Below are 12,946 nucleotides of genomic sequence, written 5' to 3'. Positions count from 1 at the left end.
TACATTTGCCAGAAAGAGTTCTGTGTACTAAATAACGTATACTCAATTAAAACAGATAGTTTTCCTCTTGATTGAAATTTGCTGCTGGATAACAAACTTAATTTCCTTGCATAGTGTGTTTACTAAGGATAGGTGATAAGAATGTGATGTAGCTGACCAGGTGAGCTCCAGTAATTAGAGCAACGCCCCTGTAGTTTATCAGCCCACCTCAGTAGGTGTCAGAGGCTTGCAATAAAAGACAAGCTACACGCCCATGGTTCACTGGCAACAATTATCTACTCCATTGCAACAGAACGCCTCTATAACTTGGCCATAAACCATTCACTCCTCATCAGGGCTGTATGTTTATATGCTTGGCCCCAACTATGGATATCAATCTTGGTTGATGGCACTTCCATGTTTTGCAACACACAAAATATCTAAATCCATCCTCAAAGGAAGACAGAGGCATATACCAATGATGTGACATCATCTTTCCTTCTGAATTATTCTAGCAGGTTGTCATGGGTACACAATACTTAGCAGGACTGTTTCTAGAGTAGATACACTATTAACTTGAGTCAAGTAGGTCCAGACTTTGGGAAGTGTGCTCCACAGATTGTACTGCAGTATATACCATGGCACACTCTTTGGGAAGAGTTGTATCACAATATCTACCATGGAATACTATTTGGGAACAGTTGTATCACAATATATACCATTGTGTACTATTTGGGAAGAGTTGCATCACAATATAATACCTTGGCACACACTCCTGCACTTGTAATGTTATACAGAGTTAAAAAAAACATAATAGACAGCATCGAGGGAGTTAGTTTGGTTTTACATTGATTCTAGCAACATTCAAACAAATATTATGGCCGGGGGACATCAGAAAAGGGCTTCACACATTATATCCATATGGAGAGCTGAACCCTAATCTTCACATGACAAGCAAACTCTTTAACCAATAGGCTACCAACCTCCCTGTGTCTTAAGAACTGTAACATGATTCATATCATGACACACCTTGTAGAATAAAATGTGTCACAATACAACCTTTCTATTACATGAAACACCCATCACTCAAGATTATTCTCAAGTCCAACCCTTCAGGACTCTCACTACTAAATGCCCATACATGAAGGTAGACCAGCCAATGTGAACCCCCACCAGCTGACAAGGCTGGTGGTCTCAGTTGCATCATCATCTCACACCAACAGGCTCACTCCCCTATAACAGAAACATGCAGGAGCATTACTGGGGAAATACAACATGGGGTTGGCTTGTTGCTGCTTCTACTGATCCATGTTGTTGGACTGGAAGACTCAACATGGGAGGACAAAATGTTAATTGAGGTTATTCTCAGGCCATGGTGATATTCTGGGCATATGGGTTGAGCATGTTATGCAAAGGATCTCAACGGAATATCAAGGATGTTATTGGAGCCTGAATAATAGAGAATGCTGTACAATCATCCAGTATGCGCTGGTCTTGACCTTTCTTTAACTCCTGATTCACCCCCTGACCAGATATTTATTTGACTTTCTCTATCATAAATCTTTCTTTTAAAAAAGACAATTCCATTTCAAAATTGAAATATTTTTTCTTTACATAAAATTTAAATACAGTTTGTTCTGTTTGCATTTCCAGTTCTTTCACTGGGATAATTTGGACACCAGTAACCTTGCTCTTTTCACACCATTCAATTTCCATCTTCTGTAATCCATAAAACAAGTAGGGAGAAAAGCTTCCAGACTAATTTTATTTTCCCATAAAGAAGGAATGTCCACAATGAAGTGTCCATAGAACCTGATGAAGATATTTATCACTGTAACCCCACACAGGGAGTCTGAAATCTCGTTGGGACACATTGAGGGTATTTTTATGACTCACCCTAACCAATGTCAGCATATAAAACTCCCTATTTGTTCCAATATACACACTGATGTTTATTACTAAAACAGTTGACTAAAGACCAATATAGCACCAAATGGCCTCTCCACTGACCAAAGTGACTGACAAGGTTTTATGCCATTTTACCAACCACATGGCAAAAACATAAGTGTCAAGAGAACCAAATGTTAACATAAAGTTGTCATCACCTTGAGACCATTACTGAACTGATATGCTTTAAGTCAAGAACAGACAACCAGCAACTGAGAATGGAGTGGCACCATGTAAGATTTCTTTGCATGCATGGTACTCTACAGGATCTGCAACAGAACAGTATCTTCAAAACATACTTGTAAGGTAGGTTTATCAGCAGGGGAGATTTATCTTTCACAAGTCATACATGCAGACTAGAGTAGATGTCTTTCTTAAGTCAAACTTAATTTGATACAGGAAGGCAAATCAAGCCAGCACTAGCGATACCTGCATAAAGTCAGTGAGTTCGGTTTTATACCATTGTCAGTAATATTCAAGCAATATCACAGCAGGGGCCACCAGAAACGTGCTTCAAACATTGCATCTATGTAGGGACTCGAACATTGGTCTTCAGCAATACCAACAAACGCTTTAACCACTAGGCTACCCATCTGCATAAAGAACAATCAAATAAAGAGCGAAAAAGTGTATACTCTAGATCAGCTTGGTATTTCTCAAACCGTTTTATGTGTTCATATTCCGTTCAGGGGTAGCCTAGTAGTTTAAGCCTTCGCTCATCACCCCGATGACCCGTGTTCGATTCCTCACATGGGTGCAATGTGTGAAGCCCATTTTCTGGTGTCCCCCGTCGTGATATTGCTGTAATATTGCTAAAAGCGGCGTAAAACTAAACTCACTCAGTCACTCACATTCCATTCAAAACATTTTTAATTTAAGCATTTGCGTTCACCGTTCTTCTATCATGGAATCAAAATCAAACTTTGGGTTTCTAAATTCAAGATTTATCTGTCATAATAATAACTAATTAGGTATAGAATGTTCATTAACAAGGGCGACAAAAAACCCTCACTTACAAACTGAACCAATGTGAAAATGAGTGTCACATGATAGTGGGACTGAACAAGATGCCATTGACAGGGCAGTAGTATCTGGTGAGTAAGGTAAACACTCTGTGGCCCATCTGTATCTCACAGTGACAGCAGCCAACTGAGTGGCCAGGCACCTTCTGAGGACTACAGTGGCCACATTGTGTCCATGTCAAACCATCAGTCTTGCTCCAAGGCTGTACTGAATGCTGAGACCATGGATGTTTAGCAATTCATCCATCAAAGAGGCAAGCCTAGATAAGCAGACACTGCACACCCCAGTCTGTTATACATTATTTTTTCGTAATTATCATTTAAACTATTAATTTTTACACATGAGACTTATACAAGTCTCGTTCAGACCCCAGTCTGTTATTTATTATTTTTTTGAGATTATGATTGAAACTATTCATACTTACCTTAGAGACTTATGCAAGTCTCATTATATATGGTCTCTGTAGTTTATTCCTAGAGCTTGTACGACCCCTAAACAGGCCCCAAACAGACTCCATGGAACCACTTTGTAGCACCCGGACAAGACAGGAAGTTAATGCACAGGGATGTACGGGAAGTGCAGTTCATGAAATGTTTTAGGAAGGAAGCATAGATGTGGAAATTATTTAAGTCTACTCATATTACAAAGGTGACATATTGCTTTTAACAAACAAAAGAGTTGCTTGTCATTGAAACAAGACTTACAGAGAATATGATGAAAGATTGATGTCTGTGAGAGGACAACTGACAGCGGGAGAGGGAAGATCTTGATAGACACACACCATACTTTGAAATATCTCCATTCCTAAGTAATATACTTGGAAAAGGGCAATGCCAATTCTTCAGCATGATTCAACCAACGACATGGATTTAAAAATATTTTTCATAGCCACAAATTTGTTTGTAAGTCAGTAGGTGAGAAGAGATGTTTTTCATGGCTGGGTCGGCATATGTGCTGTAAAAACATGGCCATATGGTGAATACAGCCTCAAGAGAATGGTGCAACGACACAGATATCACACAGCATGAGATACGGAAAAATCAACATTCACAGCATCAGGATACCAAAAACAGCACCAGGAAAGAGACGAAAACATCCTTAACAGACAGCCAAACACACCCTTAGAAAACAACTCATCACAGCCCCTAAAACAGGCAGTCACGGCCCCATAAAACAAGCCTAGACCACAGCCCCATGAGACAATCACATCCCTTAGTACAAACAATCATTGTCCAAACAATTGCAACCCCAAAACAAATGAGAAAAAATAGAAAAAACCCACAATCACATCCCTTACATCAAACAACCATTGCCCCAATAATCACAACCCCAAACCCCTAAAACAAATCAAATCAAGAAAGGACAATCACCATCCCTCAAGCCAGGCAACCACAGCACCATTAAACAAAAAGTGACAACCACAGCACCAGAAAAAAAGACAATCACCATCCCTTAAATAGACAACCACAGTACCAGCAATAAGACAGTCACCATCCCGTAAACAGACAACCACAGCACCAGCAATAAGACAATCATCATCCCTTAAACAGACAACCACAGTACCAGCAAAAGACAGTGCTAACATCTAGCCACGGGTCATTAGAAAAGACCACTACAGCCCCAAACACACAACCACACCAGTAGATTACATTGGGTATGGAGAGGTCAGTTATCTTCAATGAGGGGTGTTACCTGTTGGATTACAGTAACTGATCAGTCTTGGCCTCTCCACCCACACTATCACAGCTCTGTACCCCTGGGCTCCTCCTAACCACAGTTCACACAGAACAACAGAGATCAAGTCTTTAATTTGGAGTTGATGTATGATAAACATGTGCAGTGTGCTGGAAGCAAATGTCAAATGTGTTACAATCCCCTGTCAGGGCATATTGCCCTGTTCATGGCTTCTCTATTGAGCATAATAGGTTACCTGTACCTTTAGAATGAATCAGAATAAAGCTATTGATCATGACTGAGTTCAAATTCCTGCAAAGACCATGTTTATTCATTGCTGCTATCAGACTGTAGATTGCATCATATTAAACCTTTAAGGACAGTGGTTTTAAGAAACAAACACAATCATTACCTACACGTTTTGTTTGATGTTCATCTGCATCACCAGTAGTCCAGTTTGAGATCAACTACAAAAGCCTGTGATTAATATAACTGGTGCTGCCACATGGTGTACAGTAAAGTACAAATCAACCCACACAGTGAACTTGACTGTCTTCATCATTTGTCCTATCATATGATGAGAGATTTGGTTTATGGTTTTACTCCACTTTAAGCAATGTTCTCCATACAATATTTACACATTGTACCCATGTGGATCGGGATCTTCAGTATCACAAACAAACGCTTCAACCACTGGGCTACTGCACACATCTGATAAGCAAAGGTCACAGGAGACTTTGGTAAGGCCAGACCAATTCTATTTCTTGTTCTACAGATTTTTTCCCTCAGAAAGCCAAAAGGCAGGAGGAAAAATCACTTTTCAAAGCGAAATCCCACATGACTTTTTCAAAGGCATTGCCTTTCAAGTTCATATTCGAAGTTAGTTTAAAGTCTCTGTGTTTTAGTGTCCAGCTAACTGCCTTCCATAGTCACAGTCTTGCCCCCATAGGATTATATTTTTCAAGCAGGGGAGAATTTATTTTTGTCTTTATTCTTGAAAAAACAAACAGTGGATCCATAAAACATGAAATAAAATTGGTTTGTCTTAATTGAGAATGTCTGCACTCACTGAGCACCATTGGATCAAAAGTGTCCTGGTGATGTTTCCATGTCAGAATTTTAATAAATATTTGAAAGCTCATATTTTACTACAGTAACTCTGAATCACCAAAATCAATATTTGGAAAGAAAAGAAACTGAAAAATATTCCTAAAAGAAACCTTCACAAATACTAAATATCTTGACAATCTTTATAGATCATTGTGACAAGGCATAATACTTTTCTATGAATACATTATTAAAATGCTTGATATGGTAACCTAGAAAGACAGTGGCATTTTGAAAAGTGTCAGGTATGATTCCACGTCCACAGCTCCACCTGAGATTCCTCCTGACACCTGACTGTTCCACTCACAACCCTCATTCAAATACATTTCATGGCACACAAACCGGATCACTTGCAAGACCTGTTACCATGGCCATAATTCTGAAATGTCTCTGCAGGCTCTAAAACTACTTGAAAACATGCCTGTCACCCAGCTAAGAGTGGTGTAGCAACAAGAAGACATCCATGTGAGATTACTTGCGATGGCCCGAAGCTGGCCTGAAGCTGGCCTAAAGCTGGCCACATGGTTCACTTTATGATACTAATGAGATCCACAACAACTGTATCCAGTGAGGAGGAAGGTCATGGGTCAGCCATAGACTGGACCACACTGACCATGAGGATATACACCATGTGTCTGAAATTGCTGGGTCGATATGGGATTTACTGTCCGGTGGTGTATATACATGCTGGATATGGGATCTACAAACCCTGTGCACGGTGGATATGGGATGTATAGACCTTGTACATGGTTGATATGGTATCTGTAGACCTTGTACATGGTGGATGTGGGATCTATAGATCTTGCATATGGTGGATATGGGACCTACAGACCTTGATATGGGATCATGGTCAATACTGGTCCACTGCCCCAGAATGCTAAACAATGCATGGTAAAGTTGATCTCCTGGACAAGACAGATCATTACTCTAAATATCAGATATAGGTTTGGCAGATATGTTAAAAAATTGTCAGTTCAGATGTGAAGCTACTTTGTTCTTGTTGTTGTGAAGATGTTTGATGAAGGATGACAGATGACACATAAAGGAAAAACATGCCACACCATTAACCCATAAAAAACTCACAGGCCATCACTGTATGGTGAAACTCACACACTTCCACTTCTATAACGTCTGGAATGACATGCCTCTTTATAAGCAAGGGTGAGACCAAGAACATATATTTCCCATGTCTCCATGTAGTGTCAGATATCTCACAATGAACCCTCATTCCTACCATCCCAGTAGGGCCCTCAGTATACATCTATGTCCCTATACACTCCCCTCCAATGTGGGCTCTGTTAACAAAAGCATCTCAAACAGACAAAAAAAGTAAGGAATCTGGTGTTTTTAACTCATCGTCAGTAACATCTGAGTGTGCCTCTGTACAATCACGTCATCAACAATTTTGTTACAAAACACTTCACTTCATTACAGTGTTGTTTTGTTCAACTACCCACCACCCAAGACTCTACACTTGTGTTTTGTAAAACATCTTTGTGTGAAACAATAACATGATAAATCTCATTAAGCATTAAATTTTAAAATGTAAAACAGTTTGGACAGTCATCAAATGGCATATAGGTATAAGAAAATTCCAATGACGTCATTGCTGTCACAAGCGGCCAATCATCAGATTACTCAGAAAACACTTACATGTTACTTCTTTTATCGCAAAGCTACAAAAAAATCTAATATATTCAACATGAGGGCTGGTGAGGCTAGTTTGCAGGGCCCCTACTGAGGAGACAGATAATCAAATTGCCATTCAGTGATCTGCGATGTTAGCAGGCAATGTCAGACTGGTCTAACCTGAGACAGTGACAGACAACTACAATAGCATGATGCATCACAAAGCAGGAGGAACAGATGGCTTATGCAGCCCGATCAGACACCACAGTACCAGGCCTAGTACTGGAGCACTGCCAGGTTCCATCAAGGTAATACCTGCACCACAACATTACATAACCTTAACCATTCCTGTCTTCATGCTGGCATAGCAACTCTAAGAATTAGTTGGTACCTTTTTCTTGGATGTGGAATAAATGCTATAGCAATGTGGGATAAATGTTGGTACTGTTTGCTTAGGTGTGGAATAAACATTATAGCAATGTGGGATAAATGTTGGTACTGTTGGTACATTATACCTTAAAGTCTGTTTAACAATAAAAGAGATACTACTGCAGCTGTGATAGTTCATCATGCAGGCCCTGAAACAAATGTATCCAAGAAAGCCAATGCAAGTCTAGCTGATGGAAGTTGCATTCAATCATGAAATAATTACCAGGAACAGGTGCATCATATGATTATATATGTAGCGTTAAATGCAAAACATCATCAGGCCCATAAACATCCTGCAACAAAGTAGACACACCATCAGAGTATTTACTGTAACATGTCACAGGAAGTGCATATCAAACAAAACATGGTGGTGACAAATTCAACTGAATCATACATATCATATTACAGGTGTAAACACAACATCGCCACTGTTACTATATTACCATCTAGTTTCTGAAATGAACATATTTTACAGGAAAAACGTTTTTAAATTACAATCATAAAATATAAATTATATTAAACAGTAGCAAACAGATTTTTTCATTTTCAGAAACTGTGGCTATGTAGACTTGCCGTACATTCTAGATTTGTATGGACTTTTTTTAATGCACTGTTACCAACATACCTATATTGTGACACCTACAGTGTGATGAATGGATAAAGGCACACAGGTAATCACAGGTGTAATCATGGGTGTAGTCTCCACTGTGTAACTACCTGTAACAGTGATGACACTCTGGACAACTACGCACTCTACCTATGTTTGGGTACTTAAGTGATGCTCCTCTACCTGTGGTGATACTACAGGTGTAAATGCATCATCACCTATGTGTACCTACCAGAGCTTACAGTACTAAGTATTACAGTAGTGATACCAGGGACTACTACCTTCCTTGTAAACAGGTGCTTGGGTGATGGTTTGCCTGCTGGTAGTGTACAGGTGGTGATACTACAGGTGTAAATGCATTATCACCTCTGTGTACCTACCAGTGCTTACAGTATTAAGTATTACAGTAGTGATACTAGGGACTACTATCTTCCTTGTAAACAGGTTCTTGGGTGATGATTTGTCTGCTGGTAGCACACAGGTGGTGATACTACAGGTGTAAATGTATTCTCCACTGTGTACCCACCAGTGCTTACTGTACTGACTTTTACAGAAGTGGCGCTAGGGATTACCACATTCCTTGTAAACAAGTGCTTGGCTAATGTTCCAATACAGGTGTAACAAGGCACTTAGGTAATCAAATTACAGATGAAATCTCATGAGCATACATTAGTCCTCCTACATACTGCAGCCTAAAGGAACTTTCTCATCAGAGGGCCGTGTGGACCAGTCAACATAACACTACCATCTACACCATGATTATGAATGACACTATCACCTACACCACTGAGATACGAAGAAAACATGACACTATCACCAACACCATGATTATGAACAAAATATGACACTATCACCTACACCATGATTATGAACAAAAAATGACACTATCACCTACACCATGATTATGAACAAAACATGACACTACCACCTACACCATGATTATGAACAAAACATGGCACTACCCTCTACACCACTGAGATACAAAGAAAACATGACACTACCATCTACATCATGACTATGAAGAAAACATGACACTACCATCTACATCATGACTATGAAGAAAACATGATGCTATCATCTACAACATATTATTTCCTTTTGCTACCCTTGGGCAGTAACAGAAAATATCAAGATATTTTGTCAAATATGTTTAAAGTCTGGAACAAAAGATATCACTCAATATTGTCTCTAAATTCTGCCTCTAGAATAACAGACAACACATCAGGTCCTATTTTCTAATTTGCCCAGTCTATTCATCCTACATTTCTGGCACAACAGAAGACATTTCAGGTGCTATTATCTAGTCTCTACAATCTGTTTATTCCCTGTCTCTGGAACAGTAGACAATATCAGTCCATATTGCCCAATTACATCCTTCATGAGCACAACAGGCCACATCAGCATGCATCTAACCTGTTTCTATCATAACAAATACCAATCAGCATTCTCTACTTCTTTTCTGCTTTGGTACAACGAATGACAAGACATAATCTTTTTCCTGTTCCCTCAATAAAAACTTCTAAAAACAAATACCTGCTTGGGACTGAACCGTTTCATTGCTCTAGCACAGGCATAAATCACATATGTTTTTCAAAGGCAAGGAACAGAAAGATACTGGCCATTATATCCTCACCTTTGTGGAACAAATAATTACTTTGTGAATTATGGCAATCAGAAAAAGCCTCTAGATGCTGCCAGATATGCCATGATTAAGTGGCAGTGTGTACACATTCCTCAGCAGGGTTATAGTCCAGGAAACAAAAGTAGTATCCCAGAATGGTTATCACATCAAACAGTGTGTCCTTCACAGACATCAAGGGATATGTATACAGTCAAGATGAGGGGCTGAAAAACAATCTGTAACACAATGTTGCACATCATCACTATCTTTGGGACAAGGGATGCTCCTATTCTTTATATACAACTCCACTTTCGTATCACAAGGTTGCATATCATCATTATCCCTGTAGCCAGGAATGGTAGTATTCCTTCTATACATCATTTGCTTGTCATATTCTTTTGACATTTCCCTGATGGACGTATATTTTTCTCTCTGATTCTAGAGTACAGTTCAGTAGAATGACGTATCTGATTATTGCTATCAAAAGTTGAATTGTATAATATACGTAGTATACATGCCACTAGTTAAGGTCAATACTTTTTCAAGCTCTGGCTGATAGATCCATTAACCACTGGAGCTGTGTTTACATTGCTGACAATTACAAAACTAATGATGCATAGTAACTAATGGGTATTTAATTATCGGTACTTAAAGAGTTTTTATTTCTTTATCCCCTGCTTGTCTATACAACACTGAGGCAATGCAGTTTATGATTTATACCTGGGCTAATGGGTTGACACATACGTCAATATTTACCTATAACACTGATGCTGATATCCACATTGGTATTACTGACTTTGATGCAAGAATCTGTACTTCAAAGACAAAAAAAACAAAACAAAACTAATGGCTCAGACTTTAACTTCAGTTAACATAGACGGGTAAAAAAATAATCACAAATGCTTAGAAATTAGTCCTTGTATGGCTATATTTTATTATTTTCAAAATGTTCTAAAAAAAACACAGGAACTAAAAACAGAAAATTTAAAAAAGGTCATTACTTAATTACCAGGGCTGTGGAGTGCAGCAGTAACGAGGCGATGTGCTCGTGTAAGATGTTATCACTGATCCTTCAGCTACAGAGGCTTACCAGGTGTATTACAGGCTACCTATCTCATGCTCTGGCATTTTTCATCATTTAGGCAAAGACTTAAGATTCTGCGCTTAATCAGATAAAATACTTACACACCAACAACGTCTAGCTGTATACATGCATTATATTCTATATACCATATATAGCACCAAGTGAAATAAAAGACAATAGTTCATATACATAATAACATATCGTTTATGTCATCAGTCATCAGGACAGTACAGATCAATTACTGTACAGTACTGTTAGTAAATATACATTTACTCACTCACCTGTATTGTCCTACTACACAGGGTAATTAACCATGTGATACCTGTCAGGTCCCAGATGTTCTACACACCGCATCACTCATCATATGTTTAGTATTACACCCACTACAATCACAACACAAACAGCCCTGGAGGAATGCGTGATATCATCTACCTGTGTAATGATTTACTGCCTGGACTCCCCCTAATTCATCCTCCACCTGGCTGGATGTCACAGGTGAGCAACAGTGGTCAAGGGTCTGTATGACAACATCAACATGCAGCCTCCATCCCCACAATGCTCTCATAACCCTCTCCGCTCATCTGTACTCACCCAATTATCTTAGACAGCACCAAGAGGTCACTGAAGCCATCAAGGAACCATTAATTCCTGGCTGGCTTGACTGTCAACTCACAGACTATGGTCACTTGGTCACCTGGCCAGCAAGGTTATGGTCAGTCATGAGATCATGAATTATAACACTTGTGCGTAAAAGCTCCTACAGCACTAGAGAGCAATCATCTGTTTGACTGCTACACACTCCTACGTGAGTAAACACTCTCTACTTGCATAGGAACACTGTTATTGCCTCTCTTTGGAGCCAAGCTAACGGTTTTCCCATATCAAACCCGAGAGAGGTTGGCTTGCTGCTTACCACCACTGCCAGTGCGAGGACAGAAGCTCAGCTCCTCCAATACTATGAGAGGCTATCCTCTCCGTTACCTCTGCTGATGATGCTTTCATCAATGAAGTTAGTTGTGTGTACGTCAGTGAACTGAGCTGATCTCTGCGCTATAGGTTGCTGGGAGCCCCGCAAGGGGTTTACCTTCTATGATAGGCCTTGCTTCCAATGTAAGATTGTAGTCTCTAGGCTTAGACTCAGCAGCTAAAGCTTTTATAGAATTTTTACTGTGAATTTTCTCACCCACAGTGTGGCGCCTTGGAATGTGAAAGAAATTGATTTTGAAAGGCAAAGGTCAGGATTACTGAGAATCCCCACACTAATGTATTTGGACATCTTTTCTGAATATCAGTTTCCTTTCTTGAATAGTAATGTGACAAGAAAAAGATGATAGAAATATTTCATCAAAAAACAATTTTTCAGAATTTTGGAAAGAGAAATAGAATATGCAGACCATTTGGACATCTACAGAAATCTGAGCATGTAACACGGTATTGCAAACCTTAATTCAACATTAAAATATATGCACATAAATTTTATTTATGATTCTGTATAATGTCCATTTAAAAATGCCCAATTAACCAACTAATCAACTGTCGTAACACAAGGTGTGATGTTGTTGCACATCTGAACTGCATGCTGAACTGAAGTGTCCGCCCTTCAAGGCACATGATTTATGGCGCACGTGACACCCAGAGAGACACCATCAGCATCCACCTCAACACTGCTGAATGGCTGGATAACCTACCCTGGAGCAGGAAGTGGTTGCTGATCACTAGGATAACGGTTATTCAATCATCAAGAAATGATCCTCGGTTCATTTATATAAAAACATGTTCTATAGTGAGTATAACACATCTTAGGTGCAAATGTACCGAGTTTCAAGTACTTGCAATACTATTTAAT

The 12,946-nt window shown here is 39.3% G+C and overlaps 1 protein-coding gene across 2 annotated transcripts in view; it reads right to left on the bottom strand.

The window, feature by feature from the left end:
- Positions 1-11,779, bottom strand: part of LOC137277527 (solute carrier organic anion transporter family member 4A1-like) — a 125,931-nt gene extending 114,152 nt beyond the window's left edge. For both annotated transcript variants that reach the window (XM_067809299.1, XM_067809301.1), the window contains exon 1: positions 11,692-11,779. The gene's annotated coding sequence lies outside the window, so the exon portion shown is untranslated. The remainder of the gene's footprint in view (positions 1-11,691) is intronic.
- Between the last annotated feature and the right edge of the window lie 1,167 nt (positions 11,780-12,946).

The sequence above is a fragment of the Haliotis asinina genome, chromosome 3 (assembly GCF_037392515.1).
Source record: "Haliotis asinina isolate JCU_RB_2024 chromosome 3, JCU_Hal_asi_v2, whole genome shotgun sequence".
NCBI classification, from domain to species: Eukaryota; Metazoa; Mollusca; class Gastropoda; order Lepetellida; family Haliotidae; genus Haliotis; species Haliotis asinina.
The sequence above is the reverse complement of the archived record's forward strand: the minus strand, read 5'-3'. Positions and strand labels throughout refer to the sequence as shown.